This window comes from Prionailurus bengalensis, chromosome A2 (genome assembly GCF_016509475.1).
Source record: "Prionailurus bengalensis isolate Pbe53 chromosome A2, Fcat_Pben_1.1_paternal_pri, whole genome shotgun sequence".
Classification (NCBI taxonomy): Eukaryota; Metazoa; Chordata; class Mammalia; order Carnivora; family Felidae; genus Prionailurus; species Prionailurus bengalensis.
The window spans coordinates 106,997,755-107,012,187 of NC_057348.1; the positions used below are offsets into that span (position 1 = coordinate 106,997,755).

A 14,433-nucleotide genomic window follows, 5' to 3' on the forward strand; every position below is an offset into this window, starting at 1 on the left:
GAACTCATCTCTAAGTTCCACTGAGTTGCCCATTTACCCGGCCCACTTTTCCATTTTCCAGTCCAATTCTCATTCCTTGCTAAAAACACTCAGTATCTTTTTGATGGAGACATAGCTTATGGTGTGGATTTTATTTTGGGATTTTTCTGGAAATAAGAAAAAAAATTCCATTAGCATCAGTAAAAAGTGAAAATATTATTAAGTAGGTAGAAAAATTTTACTTGAGAGTAACTTAAAAAAAAAAAAAAGATGAGGTTAAACACACTGAAACTGGTCTTCATGACAGTGCATCTTCAATTATTCACCAGCCCTCCTTTTCTGAGTCACAGTAAGTAGCTTTGTTTCTGGCAAAAAACAGAATAAAAGGTTAACAATTCCAAAAGTCTATGCCCTATGGGACTCAGGGCAAATTTGGAAGAATTGTTGACAAATCACACACATAATGCTAGATAAAGTTTTCTAATGGTGGGGTGTGTGTGGTGGGGCTACGTATGAAACTGGATGTCAAGTTAGAAGGTCTTAGACATTTGTGTGTCTCTGAAAAGGAGGGAGTGGTCAGTATAATCCAGTTTACCCCCAGGACTGGGCTATGTGAAAGTGACTCTAAATGGATATCCAAGATGGGTCTGAAAAATCTGAGAACATAGACATTAGTTTACTCCCTGATGCAGTGTAAATCCAAGAAGGCAACAAGAAACAGAAGAATAAATAGCTACATGAGGTTAATGCAACAGAAGCGACTTCCCAGCTACTCAGCATAGAGGACTAGAAGGATCCAGTGCACATAAAAGTGGATCAGAAAAAGAAGGGGTCTAGAGAAGCCACAGAGGAATTTGAAGTGTCCAGGAATACAACTCTATTGAGAAGATATTTTCATCATGTAAGTAAAAAAATGTTTTAGCTGCAGATTTTTCATCAAAATAAGTCATGAAGTCTGAAAGGATGAACTTAGGTTAACTATCCCATGAACAGCAAAACCCTATGGAAGTAATTGCCATTTCTCAGATGGACTGAAAACAGATTTCATAGAACTTTCAAAGAAAGCTTTCTGACTTCAGTAATATTCTTGACTTTTGAGCCCCAATCAGTCTATATAACACTTGAGATAATGGGGGGTGGGGAAAATGTGCTAATTTCAATCTACATCACCTCAATTTGTTGTCAGCTTTCCTATTTTTTTCTTCTCAGCTCTTAGTTCAAGCTTAGATCTGAATAAACATTTTAAGACATGAGTGTAATTCTTCCATCTTTATTATAGTCTATGTTTGCTCTCCCTCTAATCCAGAGTAAGTGCCTTATCCTATCCTATGCCATGGGCCAAGGAAAGTCCCAGAGACTCTCAAGCAAAAATTAGGATGTCCATGAAACAGTCTACGGGACATAGGTCACAGATGCCTTCTATCTTCGGAAGAGTCTATGTTCACCTTACCCGTCTGTAAAGAGCAAGGCACTGGAAAGCCAAGAGAAAAGATTAAAGTTGTCAAAATGGTTTAGAGTAACAGCAAGTGTGATGCACAAATCTTAAATGGATATGGTCCACCCCACCTCAAGCACCAAAAAAAAAAAAAAAAAAAAAACACAAACAAAACCTATAAAAGACATTTTTGAGATATATTTAAGCATTTGAATAGACAGGATAGTGATTAATATTATGGAATTATCATTAATATTCCTATGTGTGATAATAGTATGGAAATTGTATAAAAAATTGTCCTTAATCTTACAAGATGCCTGCTGACATATTTAGCAATGTAATGTCATACTACCTGCAATTTATATATAAAAGATTCAACTTAATAAAATATATCTATTTCTGCATATATAATGGAAAAATAATAATAGAGGCTGGGGATATATTTGAATCATATGGCTCGATGACACAAAAAGCAAAAATTATGCCAACTTGGGTTATGAGGACCCTGTTTTAAGGCATTCTTTCCCCAAAACACACTGTAGGATGAAATTAACCCCTAGCTGGCACTTTGCTACCACTTGTGTGGAGAATTGGTAATTTATGGATATTCGTGTTACAGGCTTCTTCCTTCTTAAGGTAGTGGGATTATGGGTCATCTACTGAGAGTGAGTGATGTTGGCAGAGAAGTAGTGACAAGAGAGTAAGGAAATAGTAGAAAGTTTGTCACTACCTCTCTGAGAATGTGAAAGCAGTTGACTAAGAATAAGTAACAGGATCAAACAAATTGAGAGCACAGCGGGTCAAAAAGTCATAAATGTGTAAGAGAGAAAGCCACCTGTTCAGAGAATTATCTCTAGCAACACTCAAGTATCTGACAGCAACACTAAAAATTCTTTCCAAGAATAAGAGGGATGAAACAATGTATATAAAAGCTCACTTATAATCAAGGTGTGTAGGCAAAGAGGGTATATTAAACTAATATGCCCATCAGTGGTTTACCCTTGAGTTACAATAAGAAAACTATGGTATCCAGGTAAACGACAAACAAGAAACTTGTTACAGAACAAATTCAGATATTATGTTACTTCAATTATATTCTTCTGTATATGATTTCTAAATATCAAGGATTAACAGAGTAAATGTTTTAGCTTTTTGAAAATTATTATGACTGTATAATTCTAAATGTAATATATTTTTAATCAGAATTAATATAGGAACTGTATATTTGTATTTAATCAAACGTGAGGTGTGACTACAGAGGAATGTGATTGATTTTATTTAATCAGTATCATTTTAATATTAAATAGAATACACAGTACAGATAATTAGTTTAAAAGATGCATTTGTCTTCAGGGCACTTATTAAGTTCAACGTAATATCAAAGAATTTTTAAAAATTCTATTATTCTAAAGTATAGAGATATCTCTTGTCTTCATAGTTTCTAACATGTAATCATTTTAAATTGACAATTTAATCCAAATTGTCATAGGATAAAGAAAAATCTTTGGTAGAGAGATTGTTGGAGGTTTGAGTTAAAAATATAATAAGAACATAGTACTCAGATTAAAAGGGTCATCAGTTATTTCAAGACTAAAGTAAAATTAACAGAACTCTATGCTCTACCTATATAGGGATGTTCAAATTTTTGAAAAATCGCTTTTATGTTTATTGTCTCATTTAATCCTCCATGTAAGCCAAGATACTTCACTTCTCAGACTGAGAAACTGGAAATCAGAAAGGTTAGATAATTAATTAGCCTAAGAAAATAAAGTTAACGATAGATCCAAATATAGTGCTTCTCTGTCCCAGGCTCCATTTTTTTTCACACAAGTTCAATAAGAATTTTTTTCCTAAGTCTATTTTTAGCTATGTCTCTATTTTTTAAGTGATATGAAAATACCATTATTTTAAAACACTGAACACTGCAAAGTATTTAGAGACCACAATATATATGTTCTGCCTGAAAGAAGTGGCTTGAATATCAATATGGATTAATTTAACCTTATAACTTCTAGTACTGTGGTAAATTAAGGTGGCCAAATAAAATGATTTTATTTTTGTACTTCTTAAAATGTTTATTTATTTTGAGGGGGGAGGAGCAGAGAGAGAGAGAGAGAGAGAGAGAGAGAGAGAGAATCCAAAGCAGGCTCTGCTCACAAACCATAAGATCACGACCTGAGCTGAGATCAAGAGTAGGACACTTAACCGAATGAGTCACTGAGGCACCCCTAAACAAAACTATTTTAAATAGCTGCTTTCCTTATATGCAGGTTGATATCTCTGGCATCAAAAAAGAAGTGAGAGCATAAAAAGCAAGTCTGGGAAAAGAACAACTGACTTCCTAAAGTGGTACAGTGTCTCAGCCTTAAAGAGAAGTTGTTCTATCATCCTTGATGGTAAAATGTATCAAGGGAATCTGTATCGTATAGAAACTAAACACATTTGGTTTTGCTAAATTTTATTGTCACGTTCCAGATTCATAATTTGTTTAAACTTTTATGATTTTGCAGGTCCCTAAGTGAGTATACTCACACATGTAAACACAATACAAATTTTAAAAAAGGAAGTGAGACTGAAATAATTTGTATACTATAAATAATTTTTATAACCAATGATTATTTCAATGTATGGCAAGTATGTCAATTAGACATTAGACAAATTAGGTCATTATTTTTTTTTTCTTTTCCAGCAGCACATTGACATATCTAATTAAAATGAAACTATCAAAAGTAAAATATTTTAGAAGATATTACAATCTTATTCAAGATCCCTTGACTAACCAAGGGATGTTTGAGCCAAATTTTTAAGTTTGCAACAACATGAATTTAATGGTAAAAATATGTTTAACAGATAATCTCAGTGTTTCATAATTTTAATTGTTCACAAAAATGTCTATTCTTACTCTTGTAAATGTGATCATTTACACATATTTGCAGAGTTTTGCTCAGGAGATACTGCACAAAAGGAATTGGAAGGCTCCATCCTTTATGGTTCCCTCAGTATGTGTGCATGTTTGTGTCTAGAAAGGAAACACCCTGAACCTTCAGGGAAAATACACCTAATGCAGTGGATATTTGGAAACTTAAGAGGTACTGTTTTCAATAAGAATATTAAAAACATATCTTTATAGAGATACCCAAATCATTTCAAACATAGATTTCTACATATAAAAGCAACCAGCAAGAACTAAACCCTTCCCAATGTTATTGTTACTGTCTTGCCATCCTGATTAACTAGTGAAATGAAATCATTAGTAATGTTATCATAACTTGGCCAGGTCTCATAAAATCATCAGAAGCCCAGATGGTTGAAGAAGCGCTCTTCAGTCTCCACTGCCTGCCTGTAGCTCAGCAAAAAAGGACTAATCACACTTTCTTCATCTGAAACTATTTTTGTTGCTTACAACTATATGTGAACCAACAGATTATTTTTTTTAATGAAACATCGATGTTAGGGCTATTACAGTAGAGAAAAAGAAGGAAAGATGCAGAAGGGGAGACAAGAGATCAAAAAGAGAAAGCAATAGTGAAAAAAGGAGAGGGAGACAGGAGAGGCTAAGAAAAATAAAAGAAGAACAGGGTCCTCCTTGCTACTCTCCTCAATCCTCACATGTACCATGGGCATCATAACTACATCTACCATTTCAGAAATAAATGTCCTTTCATTCAAAGAAAACAATGAAATTGAGTAAAGAAGGGATGGGGGCTGATATTTAGAGTGTGGCTTTTGCTTTTGATTCAAGTATTGAAAAATTCTTAAACATCAGATTCAACCATCTACAAAATATATTTCAAAATACAATGCACATGCCTTATTATTTATTTGTGTCAAATAATTCTTGACAAGTCTTACTTTACATAAATATAATTAAGAGATAGCTATTTACGTGTATGTATACATATGCATGATTATGCTTGTGATTTTTGGGACAGGGGATTTGAATGCAGCTGGTAGTTTTAAATTAAAAAAAGTACATTCAAGGGGCACCTGGGTGGCCCAGTCGGTAAGCATAGGAATTCAGCTCAGGTCATGATCTTTAATTTTTTTTTAAAGTTTTATTTATTTTTGACAGAGAGAGAGAGACAGAGCATGAACAGGGTAGGGTCAGAGAGGAGACACAGAATCTGAAGCAGGCTCCAGGCTCTGAGCTGTCACAACAGAGCCCAATGTAGGGCTCAAACTCACCAACTGTGAGATCATGACGTGAGCTGAATTCGGACACTCAACCGACTGAGCCACCCAGGTGCCCCTCAAGTCATGATCTTGCAGTTGGTGAGTCTGAGCCCCACATCAGGCTCTCTGCTCTCAGCACAGAGTCCACTGAGGTCTTATGTACCCTCTCTCTGCCCCTCTTCTGCTGGTTTTCTCTCTCTCTTTCTCTCTCTCTCTTTCTCTTTCTGAAAATAAACTTTTTTTAAAGCATCCTCAAGAAACTACATCTAATACAATAGATGAATACCTATTGAATTTTATGTAAATAAAATTCATCAAAAATACTTCCTGTTATACCTATTCTTTTTCTCAACATGATCCCATTCTCAAAACGTAACACTGTGGCTTTCTAAAATATAGAAAAACACTGTTACGTAGTGAAAGAATATGGATAATAATGTTTAGAATTAAAGCATTAGGCTGCTAAGTTTTCCTTTTCATCAATCTGGGAAAAAAACCCAAATTTAAAAACAAACAAGGTATAATGAAATTTGTTCCTATCCTTTGCCTCTCTAAATATCCACTGATCTCACACCAAAGCATTTTCTAACCAGGTTAAAGTCCAATTCTGCATTCACATTAGGCTAAGATTCAATTGAGTTAAAATTTTACATTGACTGCCAGTCAACCTTATCATGAACTTTCATTATGTGCATGTAATTAATTGGGTCCAACGAACAATATCAGTACTGAGTTATAGACTCTTTTCCCCCGACCATATAATTAGAATATAATTACCCACAGGATATCAGAATGATGCAAAACCTTTCCTCTAAATGCGCCCTCATTAGGAAACAAGTCTCAATGTACATTTATTCAATCAGTGTGAATTAATTAAAATGTTACTGAAATAAAAGAGGGCAGCAATAAAGAGTATCTGACATCTATTAAGAGACTATCACTTGAGATCTGCATGCACAGTTCATATTTAAACCCATTTAGCTCAAGTAGGAACTTGGCCATGTAATGTTATATACATGCAGTATGCTAGGAAATCTGAAAATGAATCAGTGTGTGGTAGTGTTTTTGAAAAGAACATAATACACAATACACAGAAAATCTTAAAGGACCTGAGTAGGATTCTAGAGGACCTTTGATTCCCTGATGAATCCATAAAGGTGTATCATTACATAGTGGTGGATAGAAATTATTTTTATCTTGAAGTATCCAGGAAAATAGTTGTTCATCCCACACTTTTCTATTACAAATGTGGCATATTTGTTTTGATATGGCTTAGGAGATAACAGTCAGAAAAGCCTAGATTTACCAAAGCAGTAACTATTTTTTTTTTCAATAAAGAAAATAACCTCAATTACTTAAGCTAGCTCACGGTATTTCAATAGCATATTTTCTTTAAGCAGAAAATTCATAAGCACCTAAAACTATATTCTTTTCAAGAGGTTATGCATAATATAACATATTCCGATTATATAAAACATGGAAAAAATAGTAAATGCATAAAGAAACCAAGGGGCATATACTTCCTATACCACATGAAGCTGTTGATTCATGCAAAAACATTCTTCCTAAAAGCTATTTATCTTGGTTTTGCTAGAACCTAGCATATTGTCATATGAAATAAAAGATGATTGAATAAACTAACAAATAAATAACCCTAATACAAAGGAATACTGACTAATACCCAAGAACAGTATCATCAACAGAAGCAAAATTTTAAAAAGCTCCCTGTAATATTTAAAATAAGATACACAGAGATTTTGAAGCTTTCTATGTTATGACATAATCCCTCAGACATTTTTAGCTTTAGTAATAGGTTTCATAACACTTAGTTCTGGTATTGAATACTTCACATTCATTCTTACACGTAGATAAGCATCGTTTTAAAATGGAAATACTGACGAGAACTAAGATAAATAAGGCCATTTATAAATTGCTACTTTTTACATGTTCTTCAGGAACAAACTCTAACCAGTTTTTAAATCATTGCTTTTGTAAAAAAAAAGAATTAAATCCATAAGCTTATATATATTTTTAAATGTTCTGAATGTATATTTACAAAATGGTCTAATGTTCCATTCAGATATTAGAGTGGCTTTGGTAGAGGCCAAAACGAAATAAATAATGAACTCTCTCTTTCTAAACAAGAAAGGAGATGGTCTCACACAGGCTTGCTGTATTTTTAACATGAAATTTCCTGTTGAATTTCAGTGACAAAGACATGTTGCTATAATTTCTTGCTGAAAACATGGTGATTTGAATAACACTAAGAGTAATAATCACCACATAAAAAATCCTACTAATAGAATATGAATAATTTTAAAGTTCTATTTAGTAGTAAACATCAATATTCATTTTCTGAGCTATACTAAGAATGAATATTTGTGATATTTTACATGGACTACTGTATTGCTTAAGCTATATTTAAAAAAATCAGATTGTAAATATATTTTGACAGTCAGAGAAAAAGGTCTCGATTCTCCTCAGAATTCTGAAATATTCCCTCTCAGCCTTCTACCTGCAATACCACTTTATTTTAAATATTAGGTATTTCACAGTACCATCTATTGGATATCTGATATAACTACAACAACATAACAATCACAGGGTTTTTTGAAATTTAGTACTAACTGTAAAATACTTCCTGTGTCACTCTAGAAACTAAACACAATGCTTATTTGACAGCCCCTAAGATTACTTCATTATCACATACTTTGAACTCGAGTGTATTAGCTTGTAACAATAAAATTTAATTATTATGTGTTTTGAATGATTTTAAAAAAGAAACCTCCCTGTCACATATTCATTTTAATTTTTCATTTGCTATGTATGTCACTGTCTGATATATTTTCTTCTTGACTCAGGAGAGGTAGTAACTGATGGGGACACAAAGAGACAACTGATTGTTATTCATTAATTCGGCAAATATTAGTTGACTAGTTGCCTACTGAATTAGGTACTTGAGACAAAGAGATAAACCCTTTTCGTGTCAGTGATAAGTGTTGGCAGCACTGGTCAGTGAGCAGAGGCAACAGCTCCACAAGAGACGTTTTCAGTTCAGTTCCTGGTGTTTGGAAACTGAGCCCTCGATGGGACATCAAGAGGAAATTTGCAAGCTGAAGCTGAGGATTTGGATCTTGAGGGGTCAGGGAGAAGAAGCTTACACAGCTGTATTCAAAAGTGGGAGTTGTAGTCATAAGATACTGGATGAGATAATCTATAGAGAGCATAATGACATGAGAGTACAGTTAAAAATGGAGACATACATATTCAAGAACAGGAGGATGAGGAATTTAGCAATGTAGATAAAGTGTGGTTAGAGGGGTAGAAGAAAAACTAGTAGAAATGTGTTAGATGAGTGCTACATTATAACAGAGCACTTTAAATACTGCCAACGCAGCAGGGGATTAAAAAATGAGGACTCTTGGAAAGGGGGTCTAGTAGACGTTGTTGGTAGCCCAAAGCAGATCCTTTGTCACCTGGCCAGAGTACCTATCCCCCAACTGCTGTGAGGGTTGACTGATGAGAATTCCCAAGTGTCCCATTTTCTGAAGAATTATTCTTTACTTCAGAAGCAGTCTTCCCAGGGTGGCAAATACCTTCTATCCTACAGGAAGCCACAGCTAATGAAACACTGATACAAGTTAGAAAAAGCCAACCCCTTATCTTAAGAACAATCATATGGTGGGATTTTATGCTAGAGATGCCAAGGTTCAGGCTGAGTCTTGAACTCTCCCTATGACTCCTTCCTTGCTCAAAGCCCCCTTCCTCTCCTTCCTTACAGATGATTTTGTAAAGAAACATTCCTTCTTCAAGGGCGCCTGGGTGGCTCAGTCGGTTAAGCATCTGACTTCATCTCAGGTCATGATCTCAGGGTTCATGAGTTCGAGCCCCGTGTCGGGCTGTGTGCTGACAGCTCAGAGCCTGGAGCCTGCTACAGATTGTGTGTCTCCCTCTCTCTCTGGCCCTCCCCCACTCACACTCTGTCTCCCCCTCTCTCTCTCTCTCTGAAAAATAATCATTTAATAATTTAAAAAAAAAAAGGAACATTCCTCCTTCTATAAATCACAAACAGCAAAATCCCCTTCACTCTCTGCTCCTTGGGAATCCAACCAAAAAGTGTGCCGCTGGATTTGGGATGAATAGCAAGAGCAGGTTTCCACCTATTTGACCGTCAGGAATGAGAATAATGTGGGTTGAGGTGGGAGGAGGAGGGAAATTTGACACAGTGAGTACATCTTCACAGCTGCATAGATTTATAGCTACATTAAGAAGCGGAGAAAAGTCACATCCATAAACAAATATGGAAGACAGCAAAAAGAACAGCTATCCCTCTAGTATGGGCTCAGAGGCAGACATATCACTGAAAGTAGAAACAAAGAAGTTCCACCACTCAGATCACCGTGCTGTCAAGTGCTACCTGCCATAAGATGTTAGGTTACACCTTATCTGAGTTTTCCAACTGTAAATTAGTGAATCAGTATATTATTACATACTGTGGCATATGCCATGACAGGAACAAAATGGGGAGAAAGAGAGGCAGAAAATGCTAGAATGAAAGAAACTGGAGGGATAGAGGTGTTGGATGACTCAAGGATGTTGGAGTAATGGTAACCAAATGGAAGAATTCAAGAATATTTCAGGTTGGGAAAAAAGAGGAATGGAGAGCTGTATTCCTCCAGGATTTGAGTTCCCTTGGGCGAACGAATCCAAATTGGTCAAAGCTCCTGTGAGTATTAGTAAGAGAATTTGAAATGATAGATTTTACCATCTAGACGGGAAGGCAAGGGGTAGGTGTGGCAGTCTCAAAAGAACTAAGCAATCTTTATTCTACAAAAAGGGGAAACATAGAGCAGGCTAATAAAAAAAGACAAAATTGAGTCAAAAATCATTTCACTGTGCATGAAACTGGTGTCCAGACCAAAAGTTTTACATGACTCAATTCTTACTCAGGTTTCAAGTTGAAAGCTGAGAATAGACAAGTTATATTTAATAGTAAAACAGAGAAAAGCATATATATAAATACTTTATGATCACCACTACTTCATCTGGAATCATTAAAACCACAGGTTACCTTTGCAAGGTGGAATTTATCCTTCAATGTCTAGTGGTGAAGGGATCCGATTTTTATTGCACTCAAAATTTAAAAGTGAGCAGACAGAAACGATATAAAGTATTTATTTCTACTGTAATGCAATTAGTTCTGGATATCTGCCCTGCCTCAACCCCAAACTTCCTCTGGAGGGCACAAGCAAAAATACCAACATAGAGTTCACATATTTGGGAGTATATTTATGCCCCACTTCGTGGCAATATTGTCTCACTGGATAGAAAATGAGTATCTCTGGCCTTTGTTTTAATTTGTTTTTCTCAGTTATTTATAAGAATTAAAAGTTTCATTATTTTTTTACGTATTTGTATTAATTTTACAAAACAAGGCTTTTTTTGTTAAAATGTTTACATCTATCTTGATTTGTGAGTTTTGGTCTTTCTTTATGATTTTTCAAAAAATTTTTGATTTGTCAAGTCTGTCAACATTTTCTTCCACCTTTGTGTTTTAAGATAAAATGGAAAAAGGCATTTTACAGGCAAAAACTAAACCGTTAATCCACGTTTGATTTATTTTAGAACAGGAATAAAGTGGAATTAATTTAGTGTCCCATACATATGTAGTCATCTCATCATGCACCCCTGCCATCCCCCTGCAGATTTAATATGAGAGTGTCATCATATATTACACTGTGACATATCATTTAATAAGTTTTAGACTCTCTACCAAGTATCTTCTAGAACCAGTATTACATTATTTTGATCACTGTAACTTTAATAAGCATATTCTTAAGGTCTCTTCAAACAGGTCTTAACTTATTACTATTCTTTCCTAGAATTTATAACGTATTTGTGCATGTTTATTCTTCCAGGCAAACTGTAGAATCATTTTGCCAAGAAAAAACATGAATAATAGTAATAATACCTGGAAATTGCATTAAGTGGATGAGTGAACTTGAAGAAATGTAGGTTCTTTTTAGTTCAATTTGATTTTATTCAGCATATTTAGACTTTAAGAAAATATTTTAATTTCTTGTTTAGGGATAGCACCTTGTTGCCATTCTCCTTTGCACTAAAGGGGGTTGTCTTAATCCTCTCCTTCAAATTACTGATTCAGTTGTCCTCAATGTTGATTTTTCCCTAGGTAGACACTGATGTATTTTAGTTTCTGCTAAGGTATTATTTTTCTCTATGTCTTTTTTTAAAGTTTCAGGTATTCCTTTTAAATCAGTATATTATAAAGTAAATGTTTTCTTTAGTATTCTTTATCAGGTAAAACAATTGCTATTAACATTTTCTTCCGTTCAATACAATAAATTTTCATGTATGACATCCATCTAACTTTTAACTACTATGCCTGTTTCTTTTTTCTTATGGCAGAATTACTACTATTTTATTTTTGCAACAGGTAGACTTCTTTATACTAAAATGCACTTTGGCCATAAGCCATCACTCTGCATTGACAGTTGTTATAAAAAAGCAAAACCAAAGGAAACAAACTCTACTAAATGATTACAGCAATATTGTTGAGGCATAGTCCCTGCCTGATACAATTTCATATGGAAGAAATTAATCTCAGATCTCAGTAACAACAATAACAATAAAAAGCGTTTCCGCTAAGTGAATGCTTTGGTTTTATGCTGTGAAGATTGTCAACACTTTATTTCCCGCTTTTTCATAAGGCTACTAAGAAACTCTGAGACAAATCTGAAAACTACCTTTGTCAACTTTTTAAAGATATTAGCGACATGAATTTCTAAGTCTACTTTGATTTTGGCATAAATTTATTGCTTTATAATGCTGCTTAATATATACTTAAATAGGCTGACTTTGAATGTTACTGGTAATACGTTGTAGAATAACTTAATTCATAATCTCATAGCCTGACTTTTGAATCAGACACATACAAAATATTCTTTATTTTGTGTTAGTCTATTACCTAGATTTTTACCTTTTAAGTATTTTTTTTTTGTTCCTTCTTTAGATAATACCCACTTTTGGCTACAAGCTTTAGATTTCCATCAGTTTTCAAATAATTGAACTTTCTGTTTATGTCATATTAGTCTTTTGTTTTGCTTTTCTATAAATCATGACAAAATTAACAGAGTACAGGTTTGTTTCCTTAAAAAATTATAACTTGATCAAGGTACAGCTACATGTTAGGCATAAAATATAGAAATGTGTAGGAATAAATTTGTAGTCCTATTTAAAAAAATAAAAATAATATTTTTATAATCCTAAACATAGAATCTACCATATTCATTTATGTAGAAACAAATATAATTTGCCACGACATAATTAACTTTTTCTTCTAGGTTAGCCCTTACTTTTAATCACACATAGTATACATTATATAGCCTAAGCTACTGTAAAGATGGGTTCTTCAGAAACCACTAGAATCAATCTAAGACAGTGTAACAGATAAATGGTTCATCTCTTAAGTGTAGATGATGGAATCATCACTTAGTGATGCAGAGTCCTTTTCCATTTCTTGTACTATGTCCCTTTAAAATATAAATACATGAAGACTATGTCCAACCCAAATGGATGTACACATATTTTATAAACATTTCAGATCTTTAGTGCTTAAATATTTTCCTCCATGGAATTGAATCAAAAAAAATTGGCAAAAAAATGTGGGAATATTCAGAATTTAATTCTACATATTTTTAAAAATAAATTAAAAAAAGCAGCTATCTTATATGAATAATACCACAAAATTGAGTCTGAGTTAGATTTTCAAAGTATGGAAAAATTAGATTCTTTTTTACCTATCATTACTATGATGACAATTATGAATTGATCTATAATGAATATTAATTAAATGAATATTAAGTAATGACATTGATGAAACATTTATTGAGCACTGACAATGTGCTTTGTCCCCACTCTTTAGACAAAAAAGAAAATTACACAGGCACAAACCCATGGTACATTGCATAAAGAATTTCAAGAAAATAGATGACTTCAGTAAGTGTGGTTAAAGGTTAAAGAGGTAAATGCAAAGAAGGGAGAAGCAGCCGAAAAGATGTTAAATAAAAACTGAAGCTCAGTGCAGCAAGTCACATCCCTAGCCAACTGTTCACACTTCCCCACCAGACTTCTGGGAGCTCTACAACTAGTAAAGGAAGTAAGTTTACAGAGCATTCAAAATCCAAATTTCAGAATCACAGAGAATTCAAAAATCTCCCTCCCTTTTTAACTGGCTAATGTTTATGACTGAAATTGTCATTATTGACTGTTTCTGGTTAAATGACAGACACAGTATGGAAAGGACCCTTAATAGTTGGAATGTAAGGATAAAACACACACACCATACTTCCAGTCTCTAAAAGAACTTTTGACATTGCTGAGGAGTAAACACTTGATTAAACACATGCTTTAAGGACAGATTTAACATACTCTCTGCTACACAAGACGTAATCACCATATCTACAATGCATAATTTAGTAGAATTCTTGTAATTGTAGAAGAGCAAACAAGATTGGAAGAGGCGAAGGTAGCAGAGGCATATGGTTCTCCAAGCATGATATATGCAGAGATACGTGGATTGGTACTTTAGAAACACCACGTTGTCCAAGTTTTTAGTCACAACAAAGAAGAGGGGTACTTGGAAAATTCTGAATTAAGTCTAAGAACATGTCTAGAATTTATATTTTCCAAATACCTTTATTTTCCTGTCTCTGAGCTAACGGGCTTCATTGGTTATTTTGTTGGCATTCCTAAAAGTTTATTTAAGGTAATGTAGGATATTATAGCAAAAGTATGAAGTATTCTGGGGAGAAAAGACCACAAATGGT

At 34.0% G+C, this 14,433-nt stretch overlaps 1 protein-coding gene across 7 annotated transcripts in view; it reads right to left on the reverse strand.

The window, feature by feature from the left end:
- The window catches only part of DGKB (diacylglycerol kinase beta), a 715,318-nt gene that overhangs the window by 470,342 nt on the left and 230,543 nt on the right, over nucleotides 1-14,433 (reverse strand). The gene's annotated exons all lie outside the window — the stretch shown is intronic.